The sequence below is a fragment of the Periplaneta americana genome, chromosome 12 (genome assembly GCF_040183065.1).
Source record: "Periplaneta americana isolate PAMFEO1 chromosome 12, P.americana_PAMFEO1_priV1, whole genome shotgun sequence".
Lineage (NCBI taxonomy): Eukaryota > Metazoa > Arthropoda > Insecta > Blattodea > Blattidae > Periplaneta > Periplaneta americana.
The window spans coordinates 58,737,168-58,755,793 of record NC_091128.1 but is presented as its reverse complement, the minus strand read 5'-3'; the positions used below and the strand labels follow the sequence as shown (position 1 = coordinate 58,755,793).

General features: G+C 35.2%; 1 protein-coding gene and 1 non-coding gene across 4 annotated transcripts in view; both read right to left on the bottom strand.

Annotated features, from left to right (window-relative positions):
* The window catches only part of olf186-M (Ki-ras-induced actin-interacting protein-IP3R-interacting domain olf186-M), a 324,363-nt gene that overhangs the window by 290,194 nt on the left and 15,543 nt on the right, over positions 1–18,626 (bottom strand). The window lies entirely within an intron of this gene.
* TRNAS-GGA (transfer RNA serine (anticodon GGA)) lies at positions 16,750–16,821 on the bottom strand. The gene has a single exon. It is a non-coding gene; the product is annotated as a tRNA-Ser (tRNA).

Genomic DNA, 18,626 nt, shown 5'->3' with positions numbered 1-18,626 from the left:
GGTACATACAACAAACGGGGAGTAGATTTATTTTCATTCAGGATGGAGCTCCTCCTCATTTCAGTCGCTTTGTTTGTGATGTTTTAAATGAGAAGTTCCCAAATGCCTGGGCTGGAAGGGGTGGACAAATACCCTGACACCTTGAAACCCATACCTAACACCACTAGATTTTAACGTGTGATTATGCAATTTTATGTTTTTAACAAACAAAGTGTTAACGTGAACTTTAATCAATGAGATTTTTTTCCATGGGGATACATTAAAAACATTGTGACCACCTCTGTGGTGTAGCAGTCAGCATGCTGGTCTCTTGTGCAGAGGGCCCGGGTTCGATTCCCAGTCGGGATGAATTTCCTGGTTGAGGTTCTTCAGGGTTTTCGCCCAACTGTAAGGCAAATGCCAGGAAATTCGGGCCACAACATGCCTAAACATCACAGTTTTCATTCATCACCAAAAATCATATTCATAACAAATCAGTAATACATCTACAGATGCCATCTAGTTCACAACAATAGAACCAGTCTAAACAATAGTACACAGGCCTTTGGATTTCACCCACAAGATTAATTCGTGATATGACTAGAGATGTTAAAGCGAGTATAAATAACACAAAAAAATATTGTGTATGCTAAGATGATGTATCTTAAAGAGAGGATTGCTGCAGTAATAACTGCAAATGTAACTCCAGATACGATTCAGAAGACGTGGCAGGAGATTAGAATATTGTCTAGACGTCTGCAAATCTACAAATGGCGCTCATATCGAAGTGTACTAAGTAATTCTAAGACTTTAAACATTTCTGAACATTTTAAGACATCACAAGTGTATACCCACTACGTACTTTTAATATTAACTATTTATAATCCCGGCAAACATTTTCGATGACCTTTAGAATATATTCGCAAATAGATGACTGCAAACAATCAACAATCACTGATGTTACCGCAAACGAAAAGCTTCGAGTTTGCAAGCTTCTGTGTTCATGTTTTCGTTCACTTCTAACATTATTATTGTTGTTGCCTAATGTGCTGCATCTAACACTGAAATCATTAGCAGTCTTGCTCTCTAATACTTTGATGTCTTAGAATCTTCCTTGTACTTCTAACGTTAACATTTACGAAAATCATAGTGAATGGTTACATTAAATAACCTGATCGCAAGCTTTGGCATTTATTTTTCATTGTGAATGGCCACTTATTAACACTGCGTATAATGTCCAATAATCAAACGAATATGGATATTTCCTGTTCTACATTCATAAATAAGGAGGTAGTTCTATGTTATTTCCAATACCAAAAGATATGCAACTGATATGTTCTGCTGTTCAGTTGTTCTCTTGTTGCCTAGAACCGTTGTCTAAAGGGCACTGCTTACAAATACCGAGGTGAAGAGCAAAGGCGGATGGGTTAAGTCTGTTAGTCACTCTTCGTCTTCAACCATAAAGTCGTTGACATATTAGCAGGGACGTAAGAGTGTCCATGGATGTGGTGAAAGCTTCGATTCCTCTCTTATTTTTAAAGGAAAGGTTTTTTATTTGGGTATACAGATAAATTTATTATTATTATTATTATTTTTTATATTTTATTTCCTGTTTGTACAATGTTTTGACTTGGGATGAATTTGAATGCGCGGGTGATGTGAGATGTTAGTTTCCAAATATACCTGCTTGTCACAATGAGTTGCTTCAGAGAAAAAGAAAGATGCAGAAGCTGACGTTTTTCAACAATAATATCCAGCAGCACATTTGTTGTTCACAACATGATGCTGTGTAGCATTTCAAAATTTAAATCATTATCATGAATGACTCCTTCACAATCCCAAAAGACAGTGATCATGATTTTTCCTGCAGAGGAATTTCTTCTTTCTGAGCAATAGACGGTGATGCCACTCCATTGACTGCATTTTTGTCTCCAGCTCAAAATGATGCACCCAAGTTCCATCACATGTAACGATCCAGGACAAAAGGCCTCCCTTTTGGCTTCAAAGCACTCTAACAATTCAGAAGAAATGGTTTTCCTCTGCAGCTTGTAGTCTATGGTGGTACTTCGTGGAACCCATTTTGTCTGACCTTTGAATATCCAAGACTCTCAATAATTTAACAAACATTTCCAATGCTTATCGACAGCTGTAGGGCTGTTTTTCTTGTTGTGATGCACCAATCCGCGCAAATAATGACAACCTCGTGATTCATCATGTCTAGAGTGCTGGATATGGCAGAGCAACCAGCATGTGGCAGATCTCGGAGCTCAGTTTCTGCACTTCCTGATGCCCAACTCTCTCAGCCCACTGCTCAACAGTGCTCCTATCAACTTCACAACTGCACACATATGTTTATGCATATTCACCACACTTCCGTTTCCGAGAGTCTGCAGCAGACGCCATTTAAACAGTTCATTACAGCTCCGCCATCAATAGAAATGACATAACTCGATATGGTAGAAACATCAGATTTCAAGCCTTCAAAAGAGCACTTTTTTTTTTATCTTTGTTAAAGGTTGAGAAAAAAAAGTGGGACATTATTTTTCGAACGACCCTCATAGATCAATAAAATTAATTCTGTATAAATTCACGCAATACAGCACTGATATACTGTATTCACTTCTAACATCATTTTCCTATTTACGAAAATCGATATTTAAAATTAAGATGAATGTTAAAACATATTAGTGGGTTATAATGATATTCTAAGCATATTACTTACTTTACAAGAAATCAAGTGAGAAAGCAAAACACCTGAGGGGATGCTGTAATACAGTATTCTACAGGGTGAGTACTGGTAAAACCCAAGTTACTGGTATTGTTATCAATCAACGAAGTTGCTTTTTGATGAGCAGCTCACTGGGTTTTCCTTATCTGTTGTTGCAGTAAACCAGCAACACAATTCTGCTGGCACTTGTCAATCTCAGTTTTCTGAACTGTATTGAGAAATATGTATTTTAACCTTGGTTAGACACACAAAAGAAATCGTACAAGATCTGTTTACGCAAGTTTTTTAGGTCCCCCCCCCCCCCAGAGACTGCACGAGCATCGAAATCGTGGTTGTTAAATTTTTCATATATGGCAAGAAACAGGTTCGGTTCTCGATAGGAAGAAACATTATCCGAAGCATGCTTTAACAGAACAAATACTTGAAGATATCATCACTTAGAACAAGGATTTAACACATTGGAACATTCAGAGAGTAAGAGGTTGAAATGTCTTAAATTTCATTCCTATGAGGTATTGGTAGTTCATAAATAGAATCGTCACCAAAACTTGCGTAAACAAAACTTGTATAACTTCTTGAGTAAAGAGGTACATTTCAACAAAAGAAAATGTGTCACTGAGCTGTGTATATAATCATGGTTAAAAATACGTATTTCTCAATACAGTTCAGACAACTGACTGAAACTGACACTAAGTTACTAGCAGAATTGTGTCACTAGCTTAGTGCAATAACTGATAAAGAAAACCCACGTATTGTGTACTTTGACAGACTTAAAGCAAACAGCTACCGGAAAAACTCAACGTGCCACCCATCAAAAAGCAACCTCAGGACTCGATAAGAATGCTGCTAACTTAGTTTGACTCACTCTATATTATAATGAATATTAGCCCACACAAACAGAAGTGGCATCTCATACAGCCTTCTAACCTGAATGATGGCGTATTAAAAGAGACAACATGCATGATCTTACCTGGCATTTAAATTTGTTACATAAAAACGAAGACAGGCTCCGAGAGTAAATCTGGAACTTGTAAAGAAAGTAAAGTTTTTAGAGAAAAATAACATCTCTCATTTCATGTATTTCTATAGAAATAGCTATTTTATCAACTTTTCAGCCGTAACGTTTTGTTTTAATGCTGCATACATCGATTTAGAAATTTTGATGAGAACTCACTTTCTACACTCATGGCACAACGTGATGAGTAAAATGAATTGCATCTGTTGGCAAAATTACTGTCTACGAAGTAGAAGAGTACTAGTTTGATCATGAAAAAAATCAATTAATCTCCTTATTATAACTTTCAGTAGCAAATACGTACAGTGTATCACTTGTAATGATGGTCTTCTTCATAGGTCACCTTTGGAGACTCACAATTAATTATTCTGCAAAAACATCTGAGTCTCCATCAAGACATTGACTCATAGACAAATATGACCGCAATGCAGGAATTTCTTGAGGAAAGAAACAGCTAATTAGTAATCTTGCCTGAACCAGGGCTTAAATAAATTGACTTCAAGAACCATTTTGAAGCAAGTGTGAAGCTTTAAAAAAGCATGTATAAGAATTATGTGCTTTGATTACAATCCATGCAACACTATTAACAACTTCCCAGACCCAATGTATAAATTATAAAGACGCAGCCTTCCTACACTAAGTTCTGAAGACAGATGGACCTCCCACAAGCTGGCAGTTATAAAATCTCAAGTGAGACTAATTACTTCCTATATCTATAGACTTTAATCACTTAAATTTCATCAGCTGTAAATAAGGACACACACACGCAGATATAATTTAGATGTATATACAAGACAGTAGTAAAGATAGGCGAGAATTAAACGGATATAAGTATCATACCCATAAATGCTTGTTACTTTCTTAATGTATATTACATGGAGTGGAGAAAAATTAACTACACAAAATTTCTATGGCAATAGACGGATCAGAATACGAATATTTTTGTTACATGCAATCGAGTTTGACCTTTGTCCTTATCTCCAAGGTCAATGGATCTAAACTGCTGAATGAATAATATGATTTACGATACATCAATAATGGACGAAATTAATTTTATTGTACATTTTGCAAAAGCAGACAGAGCCATCAGAAGATGGCATTTTCGAGTGCATAAGTCGTTTGTAGTTTGAACTGATGACAAATAATAAAATATTATTAGTAATGTACCAGTGGTTAGTGGTTCACTAACATCATCTTAACCTTCAAACACTTTTTGTAAGGATGCACTTGCGACCTATGATTATTTAAGAAAATGTGTTTGTTTTGATCTCACACATCACTTCAGAAAGTTTATCAAGATAGTTCTTTTTCCACTCTGTACATGGAAAAATAAAGACCTAAGTTAGTACTCGTGAAAAAAAAAATGTTTCAAGATTTCCAAAGAAATAACACATTTCGAGGTATTCTTAGCTACCAATATTTTCACAATGGAATATGCTGCAAAATTTTACCAAGATCTGTTTAGAAAACGACATCATGTCTATAGACTTGGTAACTTCAATACTAATAAACTATTTAATTTTGTATCCAAAGACAACACATTGTCAACATTTCTATGAAATCTAGTAAACATAGAGCAATTCTAAACTCTTAAGAATGTTTCGCTGATATTTGATTCCCTAACCGTTTCAAATGTAAATCATTTTACCTTTTAGGTGCGTTTCCAAATTATATGTAATACGCTTTGTCAAATCTGACAACCTTTTCATAAGGGAAGTTTAATTAATTAATTTATTTATAAACCCAGAATTTTGTGTGTGCAAGTTGTATGACCTATGATTATATTGTACCAAACAATATATTTTTCAAGCTAAAATATTTACAGTTCAAGCATTTTTAACGCATCTGTATAGAATATGTTAGTACATATCAAAATTACAGATATTTATCTAACCACCACAACCACCACAAATCACAAGTTAAGCCTATCAGGACCATTACGGTGTCATGCAGGGTGAAACTGTTCAATCCAGCACTTTCGTGGTATCTATTTTTGGTCCTTTCACATTTAGGTTTATATTTGAGTACTCATTTCGATTATGGCCCGAAAGTTTGTAGTCAGTAATTTCAATCTCAATGTGCCAATCTGCATTTCTGTTGTCGAGACTTATACAGTATTAACTCCATTCTATCTTAGCAGACTGTAATAACCAAATTCTATTTCAAGGAATAGTTTGAAGAAGAGCCAAGTTTATCAAAATATAAGAAAAAAATCTCGTAATCATTAGATAAGAAGCATTCAGAACAATGGTTAGTCGATTATTGCTGATGATAAGAGTTCCAAAAAGTTCCGCACATGCATAGTCCATGAAAGTAAATCAATAGCAAACCATCTGTGAACCATTCGTGAACTGGTGTAATTACTTGTTGCAAGATATTTTGTTGCAAATGAGCAATCCCAGTCAAAATTCCAACAGCTGTAAAGATATGCTGGAATTCGCATCAGGGTTGGTAAAGATTTAAATCAAATGCAGATACGAGCATTTTCAGTGTGAAGTAGAGACTTGTGGCTGCTGTGTGAATCCACAAGCAGCTACATGGAGGAATAAACATGAGTAACATAACGCAGGATTTCAGGGCTCACTTTTTAAGGCACCACCGAGCAAAGATAACTTGAAGTGGGGGAGAGAGCTTTCATCATGGGATGTGTTAAAGATGCACTGTGACGTGGGAGATCCCCCATTTGGCAAGAAACTTGTGCTGCCCTAATTGAGTCATTGGCTTGATTGCCAATGAAATCAACAAGAAAATGTGCCTCCAAGTCACAAATGTCGCAATCAATCAACAATGCACGACCACATGAAGAAAGACCTTTTTTTTTAGTTGGTTATTTAACGATTCTGTATCAACTACTAGGTTATTTAGCGTCGATGAGATTGGTGATAGCGAAATGGTATTTGGCAAGATGAGGCCGAGAACTCGCAATAGATTATCTGGCATTCACCTTACGGTTGGGGAAAACCTCGGAAAAAAACCCAACCAGCTAATCAGCCCAAGCGGGGATCGAACCCACGCCCGAGCGCAACTTCAGACAAGAAGAAAGACCTTACAATGAAAGTTTTTCGCCCTGTGACTGTCAATGAATTAACAGACAGATTTGAAAAAGCACCAGACTGCATATGACTTATTACTGCAAACATTTCCAACACGTGTGAAGAAGAAGGAAGTTCTCTTCACTGACGAATGCACCATTTACCGCAGTTCATGGAATCGGAACATGACCTTCGAGAAAGTAGGACCAGGAGTGAAGATAGTTAAAATATATAATTTACCAATAACATGATCAAATTAAAGGTGTACTGAGAAAAATGGTGGCATTCAATTGATATGAGATGATAAATGGGGAGACTCATTCCGATACAAAATACTGAATGGAGTAAGACTGGTACAAATGATTCTGAAATCTCATATTCCTTCATACAAGCACTGATCAGTTGTGAAAATCAACCAATAACTTGTGTGTATTGCCATGAGGTAGGCAATCTCTGAAATGCATGCCCTAGACCAGTGGTATTCAACTGGGGGGTATGTCCCTGGAGGTACGCAAAGACTTCTTAGGGGGTACATAACATTTAAAATAAGCATATACGTTTCATGAATGATCAGAGCTAATGAAAACCATTTCTGCCAGAGCGAATTTCTATTATTCTACTCAACAATGAAATCTTGCAACTTCACTTGTTATGCTAATCGTGCTCTATAATATTACGAATGAAATACGTCAAAATCGATGCCTCGAGGTATACTAGCTGAGTGTAACTTCTTTCAGTAGTGTGTGATGACCAGGGAACGGATTTATATGGACTAAAAATATATGAAATATGTAAATATATATGTAGTTATTTTTACCAAAATATGGAATTAAATATGGATTTTTACCAAAATATGGAATTAAATATGGACTTAAAATTATAAAAAAATGACTATGTACGTTAAATATTGGTACATTTTAATCAAACTAAACAAAAAATATAATGGACGTACCTTATCTTCCAATGTAGTTTCAACAAAACACAATTTTTATTGTCTGTTACCATAACAATAGGTTACAAACATTTCTTTCAAGTGCTGAAAAGTGAATCTTCTTCTATTGTCTCTGAGGATAGATTTATACTGACTAAAAGAGCGTTCGACGTCACAAGAAGTAACTGGTACATAATTCAATTTCACAATGTCTGCTGGGGATAAGTCCAAGTTAATCTTCACTGTTGATTCACCACTCATCACAGCAACAACCTTTTGTAGTTCTTCATATCCAGGGTTTTTTGAAAGTACAGTGTCCACCTTAGCTCTTACTGCATCTGCAACTTTACCTCTACCACGATTCAGTTGTTCCACAGTACTATTTATAATTTCAAAACTTTCAGATAGTGAAAGGTGCCTATTTTGGAGACTTTTGAGCGTTTTTATGATGCATGAAAATGTATGCTGAATGTGAGCTAAGTCATTCTTCACACTTATGTCACAGGTAACTGTTTTCGCAGTATCAATTGAGACTGCATCTTCAGAGTCCAATGCAAGGAGAACATTGTTAATAGAGTCTATATGTTCGGCATAATATTCAACTGCTTCTAGCCATGTACCCCATCTAGTTAAAATTGGCTTTGGTGGCAATGGAATTTCAGGGTACATTTCTTTCAACACGTTAACTCTACTGGGAGCTTTGAGAAATACTTTTTTCACTGATGAAATCAACAAATCTACTTTAGGGAAATTGTCTCTGACCACTTCTGCCACACGATGAAATGCATGCGCCACACAAGTAAAATGAGTCAATTTAGGATATACAACAGATAATGCTTGTCCAGCTTTGACCATATAAGGGGCAGCATCGCTAATAAAGAATAACACATTATCGTACATAATACCCTTTGGCCACAGGATACCCATAGCTTCGTTGAACAGTTTAACTATAGTTTTGTTATTGCACTTTTCTAGAACATCACAATGTAAAAGAATTCGTTCAGAATATTGTTCACTTAACAAACCGATAACTACATTACCAACAAGTCTACCTTCTTTGTCGGGAGTCTCATCAATGGAAACCCAAATTGAACTATCTTTAATTTCATCTCTTATCTTCTGTATTGTCTCATCGTAGATGGATGGAGCATACGTCTTCCTAAGTGTTGACTCATCCGGGATTGTATGTTGAGTATATTTTTCAAGGAATTCCCTGAAGACCTTATTCTTTAGTTTGTAGAGAGGAATATCAGCAGAGATGAGAGAACGGCACAGGTCGATGTTAAACTCAGATCTTACATTCGATGTTGTTGGTTGTGTTAAAAACAATTGTCTCTGCTTGGAATTTAGTTGTTTGTTGGCCTGATGTTTACTAGTTGTAATGTGTTGTTGCACCAGGAACTTTTGTGTAGATGATACTGCACACTGACACAAATTACAAAATAATATTTTATTGTCAGTTGATAAACCATCTTCTTTAAATTCTGAAATGTAACTTGTTAGTTTTGATTTTAAATTGACTGAATGACGTACTTTTGGCATATTTACCGTCTTTATAGTATGATTTACAAAACTGAACCTATGTGTACTCTGACTGGCATTTAACTGTTGAGCTGCACAACTGAAGTCTGTTAAAAATTTTAAATTAAATTAATACAGTTTTGTAACTTACTTTCCCATTGTTGATAGGACTGCTAATTTTCAAATAACTCTGATGTTAAAGGGATTACTGAACATGTGTTTAAATCTCTATTGTTGAAATGTATTTTTAAAAGTTAATGGAATTTTGTTTTGTTTTATTGTTAAACCTAATATAATATGGACTGTTTTATATGAAATATGGAAAATATATGGAAATTAACGAAAATATGTACTAAACTCTAAAATATGGAAAAATATGGAAAATAAAAGTAGGATTTTTCAACCCTACACATTGTGAAACATAAAGATAATGCAAAATATAAATTATATTAGCTTTATAAGTAAATATGTATTTACATATAAATCCTTTCCCTGGTGATGACTGTTGTATGTAGGTTCGATTTCTTTAGTTCTTATATTAAAGTCTCGCTCCTCACTCCTCATACTTGCCAACTAAAGTGTAGATTTATAATCATTCAGTTTCTTCTCATTATTGCGGTAGTAGGTTAAATAGTTTCATTTCTCTTGCAATATGAATAATTCATTAGAAGAGGGAGAAATAAAGTTGATAAAAAAGTGAAAATGACGACAATGTTATGAGCAACTCGAAAATACTGAAAAACGTGAAATATAGGTATTACAATAAACCTTACATTAAATATGGATTTATGTCGAATATGTGTAATCCACCTCTGTTCGTTAACAGGCCAGAACTCCTTAAGTTAATAACATAATAATACATTTTTTCTTTTCTATGATATCTGTAATGTTGTTTCTATAATAATTATTCATTTAATAGCGTATTTCCCTTTTTTAAAGTTTGAAACTAGTAATTAAAAAATTGTTGAGTTTAATTTAGTTCCGATACAGTTATGTATAATTTGGATTAAGTATAACAACTGCCCTAGACGACAGATACCAGTACAAATCAAAGGGATAGACAAATCCCTCACGTGGTCCCAGTTTGTATAAGGTCGTTCACCTACAGCAAGGACCCCATGCCACAAGACATAATGAGATAGACATAAACGAACCCGTATAGATACTGACAATGGGATATGTGCGAGTGGAAAAGACACAATGACGAAACCTGAACAGTGTGAAGGACTTAAAAGTTACCATACAGACAAATCATTTAAATACGCGTAACAACCCAACACACAATGTACAGGAATATCAAAATTATGACTAAGAATCTAAGACACTAATATCTGATGATATTCAACTTTAATTAACATTTACAATAAAACAAAACAAAAACACGTAATCAAGATATAAGTGGACAGTATGGACATGCATGTTCTAGTGAAATGGAGCTGACTGTTGATGACATATGTGTGTAGCAGTGGGTGATAATACAAAACTAGATAACCAATTTAGTGATGATATGAAGATGCGGAGTGAAGATATTAAGATCTGACCTTATTTAATGAGACCAATTATAAATAAAGGTCCAAGACTAGTTACATGGAAGACCAATTCTCCAAATACAGGAAATAAAAATACTTAATACTTCAGTCCGTAAGTATGATGAAGTATAATTATTTTGATTTGTTTTTGGTTTTACTCTTCATGAATGTGATTTAAAGCATTAAAATTTTGAATACTCATTGTTTACGAAATTAAGGTAAACAGCATTTACTACGAAAATTTATTTATGATAATGACATCGATATTATACTCGTATTTCTGCAAGAAGTCAATATTGATGTTTCAGGTGATAGATATAGTGCAATACGTAATACAGGTGAGGATAAGAGAGGCACAGCCATAATTTATGGTATAGGCCATACAATACAACAAAGTGAGATCCATCCTCATGGGAGACTTACAATTGCATTGATGAGTAATAACACACTTCTAATCTATATCTGCATTTTAGTATAAACAAAAGACAAGAATGAGAATATTTCATATCACGTGACATATCTCATTATATATGAGAAACTTATTATTATTGGAGGGCATTTTAATTGTACTGTTCATTATAAAAGCCGAAGAGGGGCATATAATCCGTCTCCAGCACTGGAACATCTAATCAATGAATTTTTTTTGTTGGTTATTTAATGACGCTGTATCAACTACTAGGTTATTTAGCGTCGATGAGATTGGTGATAGCAAGCTGGTATTTGGCGAGATGAGGCCGAGGATTCGCTGTAGATTACCTGGCATTCACCTTACGGTTGGGGAAAACCTCGAAAAAAAAACCCAACCAGGTAATCAGCCCAAGCGGGGATCGAACTCGCGCCCGAGCGCAACTTCAGATTGACAAACCATGCTGGTGGCTATCAATGAATTGCAATTAGTTGATGTGTGAGAGAAATTAAGAGAAAATGAAGTAAAATGAATTCACCTTCCATCTATGCAACAAGAAGAAGTAGAATTTATATTAACAGACCAATGCAAACTCTTCTACAGCAGATAGGAGTTCATTCTATTTCAGATGTACTCAAAATGATAAGCTGTGAAGCTTCAAAGAAATGCAACTCGCAACACAAAGGTAACTTGCGTGGAGGGTGGGAGGCGATTTCAAGAAAGAATTAAAGTAATGACGGATTATAAAGTTTTGCTGATGAGAGTTTATGTATCTAGTTACTAAGATGGCCATAAATAAAACAAAGTTATACTATGAAACATTTCATTGCATTAGTATTAAGATATATTAAAAAAGCTAGTGTTTGTTCGAAAATAAAACGTTTTTAGTGTCGTGAATGACACAGATACTTTTAAAATACTATTTACAAAAACAAAAACCATTCATTTTTCCATTCAAACATTTTAAATACCTGCATGGAAATAATATAGCCCAACTTTATTCTTCAGTATAAATCACTAAATTTTTAACCAAAATAAAACAAACAAATTAATTATATTTATAAACCATTCACTAACATTTAAACTCATTAACATAATTAATAATTATAGCCATGTGGTAAATAGTTTCTGAAAATGAAAATGTTTAACATCCCCAAAGTGTCATTTTCATTTTCAGTTTATTCTTTTTACTTTTTACTGTCATTTTGTTTCTTTTTCATTGTCACGTTTTCTTCTTCACTTTCTTTAGCGCAGCTTCTGTGACTAGAAATTATAGATTCAAAATCAGGTGTTATGTCGGTTATAGCAATATGCTGCTGTGCAAGAAATAATTTGGAGCTTACCTTCTAATTGTGAATATATTGAATGATCGGCCATGTAATATTGCCTTATATTTAAGGCTCGGAAGTTGATGACCTAAAATTCACAGAAAAATAACCTATAAAATGACCTTAAATTTCTGAAAATATGACGTCAAAATAAAAAAATGACCATGATTTTAATATAAAAATACAAACAAAACAGTATTACTTCCATCTTTGAAAAATACATGGTTACCAGTCACTAACTGTCGCAAAAAAACTTTGTCTACTTTGTTTTACTTTCGGTATTTTTATATCTTCACTTGTGTAATACAATATGCTGACTGTAGGCACTGCTGCTGCAGTATTTGTTCTGTTGTGTTGAATGGGGAAAGCACATAACACACGTGATCAGGAGTCAAGACTAATGTAACCATAAGGAAAATTTTTGTAAGATGCAATCGAATTGCGTAAGCAATTTGCTGTAGGTTCTTCAATTTAGACTACGACTGCACTGTAAAAAATTTCCGTTCATAAGCAGAAAAAGGCAAAATATGCAACAAAAAGTATAACATTTTCTTAAAAAAAAAAAAAAAACCAGCAGATGATAAAAGACCAAACAGATGCAAAATAAAAGTAGGCTATATCAGTTCGTGTTGAAGTGAAACGAGTTTGTATTGCATACTGCATTATCTGTGATGTCTCATAAAAAAAATATTTCATCAACTTCCGAGCCCTACTTATATTAGTTTTATACATTCCACATAATTATCATTTTAGAACAAATACGGCATTGGATGTTGTCCTCATGCTCACGATAAAAGAACGTTTTTTCCCACTCAGAAATAAATGTCCTTTTTTCTGGACACTGGTCCAGAAGAACACGCCTTTGACACAGATATTACTAACAACAGTAAACTAAATGCCACCATTGTCTTGAGTAGCCTACTCACTCTCCGCGCAGTGTGGAAGAAGGTATATACTACGTCAGAATTACGTAGTCTACCCCTTTCTCCTTTTTCCAGGGGTTAGAGTTAAAACTCCACTTTTGAATGTCTCTACTCTATGTCTTTCTCTGACGATTATGAGCTAATATATGGGGGAGGCTCGAAAAGTAATGCACAACAACTTTTTGTGGCAATGTATTTAATAGGTAAGCAACATGAAATAATTATGAGCTAGTGTATGGGGAAGGCTCGAAAAGTAATGCACAACAACTTTTTGTGGCAATGCATTTAATAGGTAAGCAACATGAAATAATACAGAAAAAGCTTCAGGTTTCACCTATTTTTCAACACAGGAACCAAGTTTCTCACACATTTCCCCCATCGTGACACCAGATTCACTATGCCTCGTTCATAAAACTCCGTTTTCTGGGCATATAACCACCTGTGCACGATTCATTTCACCAAAGCATTGGCCTTCTAGGAATTTTTTCACTGGTCCGAAGACGTGAAACTCAAATGGTGCGAGATCTGGGCTGTAGGATGAATGACTGCCCCTCAATGCCTCTGACATTGGGTAGAGTTGCAGCGGTCACTGGTCGGCAGAAACGTGCTTTGTCGGTAAGACTTACTCGGCCCTCGTCGAAGAACCTGATCCACCTGGAGATGTTGCTATGGTCCAGGCAATCAGCACCATACATCTCCAACATATCCCTGTGGATTTCACTCGGACTTTTTTGTTTTGCTCAGAAAAAACGGACTACACCTCGCTGCTCTTCACAAGTAGACGATGCTAACACACATTCCATCTTTGCTCAGTAGTTACCGCTCGTTCCACGGTGACACCTAATCGAGCCATTGCTGTCTGTAGCGCAAGATTCAAATTGACTATATGACAACTTTGAACGTCCTAACCAAAATAGTATACTGTAAAGAAATTGTTGTGAGTTACTTTCCAATCCTTCCTAGTACTTATCTAGGATTCATACACTGCTTCATAATTTGGAGCATTACTGGAAACTTAATTCTAAATTGTTATGTGATGATCACATTATGGACGATTTTTCTTCTTGGTGAGTATAGCTGGGTTTTACAGCAGAAAGATCTAATATGCTGAATTAAGGAAATTAATGTACATACATCAGCCACAAAATTCTTCTTGCACAGTCGAAGTCAAGGAATTATTACAGCAAGAGATTGTAAATCCAAACTACAGTTTTATTATAGGCCTAACATAATAATTTACGACCTGTATAAGCAACAGTGCGAAGGAAAAGACGTCATAAAATAAATTAATATGTTAAAGCAAGTCTTTATACATTACAGGAAGACATATTAAAAGCTCAATTATTGTTTGATGCCATACAGAATGGACAATTTCTGAAGAAAAGGCTGCATTAGCTATACCATATTGCATGTAAAAAGAAACGAAGACAAACGAAATGTATGAATAAATGATTATTAATGAAAGGGCTACTTCAACTACAGAGTGTCCTAAAGAAGCTGAAAGACATTTTACAAACATATTTTGTAGAGAAAATTGTTCATCTGACGACCAGCAAATCATATTGAACTACTTTCAAAATAAAATTAATCCATACAATCAGCTGCAGTTAGAAGAGGATATAACTGAAAAAGAATTAAAAGAATTCTGACAGCTAGTTCCAAGTCATCTTATGGACCAGATGGTATAAATTATAATTTTAAAAAATGTTGAGCATATATAGGCCTATATCAAACTCACACGACCTCTGCTAAAATTAATGAAATTATAAAAAATCCTATTGAGTGTGTAGGGTTCAATGAGGATTATCTTAATCCCTAAAATCCTGAAACATCAAAACAGATTTCCAACCTATAATGATTCTAAATACAGACTAAAAAATATTCACTGATTGACTTTATAACTCTCTACTGAGTTAATATGAGGAAATTACCTGGCTGACTACTTTCGAAGTGATGTTCTTCAAATGTTCTCATATTAACACAGTAAAGAGTTATAAATTCAATCAGTGATTATATAAAAGTTAAAAGTGTATATAAAACAATGAAGAGATAAAAAACATTTATGAAGATATAGGGTAAGAGGCACAGGCCAGTTGTGCTCAGTGTCAGAAAGAACTATAATCAATAATTCAGTAACAATAAGAGACAAAATAATGAAAAGGCGATATAAACAACTGTGATAATTTTAGAGGAATAGGTATTATGAATTTTGGCTATAAAATGTACACCAAATCATTAAAAATTAAATTAACTAACTACTGTGACACTATACTAGATGAAGCTCAAAATGGATTTCGTAAAGGTAGGTCTTGTGCTGATGGATACTTCACTATTAAACTCCTAATAGAAAAACATACAGAATTCAATGTCAAAACATGTATGACATTTCCATTTCTTGATTTGAAGAAAATCTTCGATAAAGTAAACAGGAACAAATTATTAGAGACTCTAACATACTGGTTGTCAGCACTCACTGAAATGAGTAATGGGTAAAAAGTGTATCACAATATGCACCGTCGTGCAGAAGGGAGAGGGAGGAAGCATATCCGCCAACAGCCATGGATGCACATCAGTGCAATGTGTTATCCACATGTATGAGACGCTAGCCTGAGGGTGCACTGTGCTGATGACCGCTGGTCTAACACATGATGGTATTCCAAATCAATTAATATTAAGCTATATACGATACTTACAATGATAACTATATACAAGATAGGATTTAAAACAAACTTTCGGAATGGAGGTCCATAAATCAAGGAGTCACGACAAGGTTGTACCCTTTCACCTCTGCTCTTCATAATATACATGAACTCTATTATCAAGGAATGGTGATTAAAACTACACGGCAGTATACCACTCAATCGATTATACCATCTAGACACCTAATTACTTACAGATGACATAATGTTTATAACGACCTCAGATGATGATCTTCAACATTAGGTCCACTGTTTCCATCAAACTACAGAGAATTACAATATGGAAATTTCGACAGCAAAATCTGACCTTTTTATGAAAAGATCCAGTTCGTTGTAAAATTGTCGTTAATAATAAAATACTAGAACAAATTAAACAATTTAATTACCTTGGATATGAAATCGCATATGAAGAAGAGAAAGACCTCAATAAAAAAAATCATTAAATTCAACAAAGCAATGGGAACTATTAATAACATTTTTAAATCAACTATACTACAGAAACACACACGCACTAGAATCTACAAAACATTAACCAGACCTATACTATGCTACAGCAATGAGTATATTATTTCAATGTACCGAAGTACATATGATATTTCCATGCAGATATTCTGCGTCATCATACGATGAAAGAGTAATGGAACGGAGAAAAATTCCCCTCCGGCGCCGGGATTTGAACCCGGGTTTTCAGCTCTCCGTGCTGATGCTTTATCCACTAAGCCACACCGGATACAACCCCGACGTCGGACAGAATTGTCTCTGATTGAGTTCCAACTCTTTGGGTTCCCTCTAGTGGCCGCCCTCTGCACTACGTCATAGATGTCTACGAACATAGGACCGAAGTCCACACATATGCTGAGGTGCACTCGTTATGAGTGACTAGTTGGCCAGGATCCGACAGAATAAGCGCCGTCTTAAATCACTTCGTGATTTACGCATATCATATATTATTTCAATGTACCGAAGTACATTATGATATTTCCATGCAGATATTCTGCGTCATCATACGATGAAAGAGTAATGGAACGGAGAAATCCCGGCGCCGGAGGGTAATTTTTCTCTGTTCCATTACTCTTTCATCGTATGATGACGCAGAATATCTGCATGGAAATATCATATGTACTTCGGTACATTGAAATAATATATGATATGCGTAAATCACGAAGTGATTTAAGACGGTGCTTATTCCGTCGGATCCCGGCCAACTAGTCACTCATAACGAGTGCACCTCAGCATATGTGTGGACTTCGGTCCTATGTTCATAGACATCTATGATGTAGTGCAGAGGGCGGCCACTAGAGGGAACCCAAAGAGTTGGAACTCAATCAGAGACAATGCTGTCCGACGTCGGGGTTGTATCCGGTGTGGCTTAGTGGATAAAGCATCAGCATGTAGAGCTGAAAACCCGGGTTCAAATCCTGGCGCCGGAGGGGAATTTTTCTCCGTTCCATTACTCTTTCATCGTACAGCAATGAGGCCTGACAGTCCGCAGTATGGCTATACAAAGATTGTCTGCGACAGAAATGAAATTTATGAGACGTGCAGCAGGCTACTCCAGAACAGATCATAAGAGAAACTCTGACATCATGAAAGAACTATAAATTGAACCATATATTATGTACAAAACTATAGAAGAAATTGGAAATCTCATCTAAGAAGGATGAACCGTACCAGAATACCTCGTCAGATTCTAAATTACCAACCAGCAGGTAAGAGATCATTAGATCCAACCTTTAAACATTGGATAAAGACCATAACAGATCTCTAAATCCAAAACATGCAAGGATGATGATGATGATGATGATGATGATGAGTAATGAAATGTAGTCGAAATTTTAAATATTGACAAGGAAAAGACATTTGAAAGTTAGCCAAGAATACCTGTTATATGTTCTCGAACAATTTGGATTTGCTCGATACCTCGATACCTAAGATACTCAAAAGTATCGAAGCATGTCTAATACATCGGGATAGTCCTTGTTACCTTTTCAATACTTTCAATTTCTGCATTTCAAATAATATTTAATCCTAAATCCAAGAATTTCAGCACTTAGTAAACATATTAAGATCCCCTCTCCAAAAGCCAAAAATCATTGTACCTGGCACGCACAGTTCTCTCAAAATTAGTGACTAGAAAACAGAAATATATCTGTTCTCTGTCCAATACAATGTATGTGTCGCCTCTACCCTTTTTCTATTGTCAGTTGGTTCAATTAGTGAATACTGAATAACAAAAACTGGTGGTATGGGAAGAGTACCAATCTTTCAGCTCATAGCTGTTAACTTGTCAAAACAGCTCAAGTTATAAATAACTATACAAGCAATACCGTAAATATAGATTCGTAGAACTAGTTACAATACCTGTAATTTAAAACAATAGTAGTGATGTGAGGGAATGAAAACGATGGTGTGAGAAGAGACATACTACCTAGCTACAATAACAGTTCTTGGAAGAAAAAGAAAAAAGGGTGCTATTCTTAATGCTTTCAAAATAATTAGAATTCACTACAAAAGACATACCATATTATACTTTCC